This window comes from Arachis hypogaea, chromosome 2 (assembly GCF_003086295.3).
Source record: "Arachis hypogaea cultivar Tifrunner chromosome 2, arahy.Tifrunner.gnm2.J5K5, whole genome shotgun sequence".
NCBI lineage: Eukaryota > Viridiplantae > Streptophyta > Magnoliopsida > Fabales > Fabaceae > Arachis > Arachis hypogaea.
In genome coordinates, this window is record NC_092037.1 from 89,225,178 (window position 1) to 89,229,317 (window position 4,140).

Sequence of the window (4,140 nt, forward strand, 5' to 3'; positions counted from 1 at the left end):
TGATATAAAATTAGAGTGTTGTGAAGAATAAACACTGGATTTTAGGTAGACTCTTTAGTACTTATTAATTACTACAAATTGTAGTAGAAGAGTGTCTCACTGTGATTGCACTATATTGTAATTACGATTAAATATAGTGGATATTTTCAGAGTTTGGCCCATGGTTTTTCCCCAACAATTTCTGTTCCTTGCATACTGTTCACTGTATGGGTACTATTCACCGTATAGTACTATTTACCTATACGGTTATTGTTCACCTGTATGAAATTACAGTCTTTACAGTTTTATTTGAAGTATTTATCGGTGATGCTTAACATCAACTTTGGTGTGTTTTCACTCACGCTCATAGTGTTTAATATAATGGGAGTATATTCGACTCTAATTATCCCAAAAAGAATGAATGAAAAGGAAGAAAAAGAGTGAGGAAGAAGGAAGGCCTACATGAAGAATTGATGAGTGAGTGAGTGAGGAAGAAGGACAAAAAGAACGTGATTAAAAATTTAAGGGGTTGAAGTGGTAGATAAGTACTTGTATGCCAAACGCTGAGATCATAGAATTTCTCGTGATGACATCAAGATTAGCTAGCTATTCTTGATAGCCTTTTTTAGTAAGAAGTAATTTGATACTAGCGATAACCTGGATCTAGTTATTATTCTGTAATAAAGAAAATAGTAGTTACAACGGACTTTGTATAGATAACAGCGAGTACACAGTTGTGTTTGTATATATAACAGTTAGTACTGGCTTTATATGGTTTAAAAAACATTAAAATCGATCGGTTGGGCCGGTCAAACCGGAAACTAGTGACTGGAGCAACTCGGACAATAAGGAAATTAAATTTGCCTCCCTAAAAAAAGCACATAGGACCATTAAAACTGGCCAGAAAATTGGTCGGTTTGATCAAACCAGGACCCAACCAGTTCATAAAAAACTGCTCTAACGACTCTATTTCGAAACTTTATTTTAGGAAAAAATCAAAACCATAAATTTTCAATACCCCCAGCTATGTTTCTCTTTGGCCTCCCCACCACGAGCAAAATGCAGGGAAGTACGCAGTTACGTGCAATAGAGAGGAAGCCTCCATCGTGTCACCGTTCTTCAACATCCAGGCACTGCCGTCCTCTGTACTGCTCCAGCGTTGTCTCAACGCATCTGTTCGCCACACTTTTCTATCTGTTCTGAGCATTTATGCGTGTTTTGAGATCTGAGCTTCTGCCATACTTGTTCTGAGCTTCCGCTGCATCTGTTTTGAGCTTTCGCTGCCTCTGTATTGCCGTGCTTCTACCGTTGTGTTCCCTTTCTGTCGCTTGTTCGAGCTTCGGGCCTCCAGTCCGCTGTTATTGCGATCCTTTCTCCTCTGTTTTTGTCGAACTTCTGTCATGGTGTCGCCATGCTTGTGATGCTGGTTAGCCCTCATCTGAGCTCCTTCTCCATTGCGTGTTCAAGGCTTCGAGCTCCAACATCATCTGTGTGAGTTTCAGAATGTCTAAAAGGTGCACTACAGCAAATAAGGATTTTTGCAAAGGTAAAAAATCATTGCCGTAGATAAAAAACCGTTCCTAAAACTTTAGGCAATTATTTGGCAACGGTTTTTGACCTGTGGTATATGCAGCCGTTACCAATGCTCATAGGCAACGGTAACAAAAAACCGTTGCCAAAGTTATTGGCATAGGCAACGGTTTTGAAAGAAAATTTTAAACAACCGTTTCGAACCGTTACTCGATAAGCAACGTTTAGAATTGTTCTCTTTCATGATCCAACGGTTTAAAACCATAACTGGACAGGCAACAGTTTAAACTGTTGTAGTTTTATTATTCACAAAGCCAACAGTTTTAAAGCGTTACTATTGGTATCATTTTTTGGCAACGGTTTTAATACCATTTTGATTTTATAGTCGTCTAAGACAATGATTTTAAAGCGTTACTATTGGTGTCATTTTTTGGCAACGGTTTTAATACCATTGCCATTTTGTAATCATCTTTGACAACGGTTTTAACACCATTGTCTTTTGTAACTTTTGACAACAGTTTTTTGTAATATATAATTCTTTATTTACAATAGTCTTCTCGTGAATGAAATTAATTCTAATTTTTTTAATTATTTAGTATCAATAAATAATCTAAACTATTTGAATCAAGTCACTAAATAAAAATAATTGAACATTTTTCATCAATTTGACTTATAAAACTATTGTAAAATCCACAATCACATTATATTATCATTGCAAGATAACATAATATTAGTCTAGATCACATCTACTTGTACTTATATCATCATCATTTTTCAAAATACCATAATACTATAGCCTAAGTCATGACAACCTCGAACTATATCATCAAATTTTGCAATAATTATAATGACAAGAAAGAGTTGAAATAGCTAAGTAGCAAATAGATTTATCATCATGTCCACAAGTTCATGACTTTTACTCTGTAACATTTGCTCTTAAAAATTTGACCTTAATCAAGTTCGATTTCCCCTTCAACATAGTAATAATGTTTACTAAAAATGTTTACTAATAATGTTTGAGAGAGAAGACAAATGTATTACACATACTAATAATGTATTACACATCTTTAATACTAATAATGTTTACTAAAAATGTTTGAGAGAGAAGACAAACATATATATCATGACATTCTTCTATTTGGATACGCAAAATTATTGAATTAACATCAACATAATCAACCATTATTTAAGATATGATAACATATAAAAACTTTAACAACAAATAATACCTCTTCATGCGCATCATTGTTCGGATTGCCCAAAGTGCTTCCTAGTTGAGCAGCTAACATCTCAAGGTCTACTCCAGAGCTTTTTTGTTGCAGCATCATCTTAACAAGCAATTTTAGTTCATCTACTTCTTTTTGAATCACATCAACCTTACCCTCTAATGTTCCTATTCAGATATTATTCCTATTCAGACATACAAAGGGCATTTGTCTTCATAAAAATAAATTTAGTTAAGCTATAATATAATCAAATTAATATTTATAATTTCAAGGACAAAGACCAAGATAGGATTTTATTTTATTTGACCTAATTTCAGTGACAGATTTATCACTTGATAAAATATAAATTGTAATGTGAAAATAAAATCCATGATGCTCATCAAACCCGCTATCATAACTTGTGCGTGTGTGTGGAACTAGCCCACCATATGCAGCTACGCAAACATAATAATTTTACGTGATTTGAAACGTGAAATTGAAATAAAGAAAAATTAAAAATATTATAATAAGTTTGAGCAATATATATTTTGTTTAAATTGATACTGGCCCCATTTGTGAAAACTTTCTCTCTTAATTCAATGAATGACAAGCAACTAAAAACTTTCCTAAAGAAAAAATAAGAAATAATGAACTAGGACTAAATAGAAAGATGCAGAAGCTAGAAAAATAGATAACTTACAGTGAAAGTAAACTAAACTATTATTTAGAAAAATGATAGCAATTACACCTCAATTACATCGTGAGAGTTATTAATAGCCTAGTGCACCAATCACAGACTCTCACAACTGCTATAAAAAAAACTAACTATTTAATACTTGAGTCTTGATTTTCTTGTTCAGGTTTTGCTACTTAACTAAACTAAGTTGGTGCTATCCCTTACAATTTGATTCTAACTCTTATACAGTTTACCTAAAGAGCAATATTATATCGCTAGTAAATATTATCATTCTGGTGAGCAATAATTTACATCCAGAATCATGATGGATGTAACAAATATAATAATGATACCTTGTTAAAAAGAAAAGTCTTGAAAAACAGAATTGAATTCAAGTAAGAGATGTTGGAAGCCTAGCTCAAATTAATCAATTCGAGTAAGATAATCGTGCTTATTAATGAAAATAATAAAAAGCCATGTCCTCACATACCACCATTTTCATCATCATGCTCACCATGCACTCTTTCTCAACCCACCCTGCTGCCCCCACCAATTAATAGATCCAATAAATCATTTATTAAAATATATCCCTATTATACAAAGAAGTCATCATACATAAATCTTTCACAGCGATAAATTTAAAGAGAAATGATGTCATAAAATGTTTTTAAGGAGATAAAAAATTTACCTTTCAAAGTATTGTCTATGTCCTCAGCTTCAGTTGGATAAATATAATCCTTGTCCAGCTCC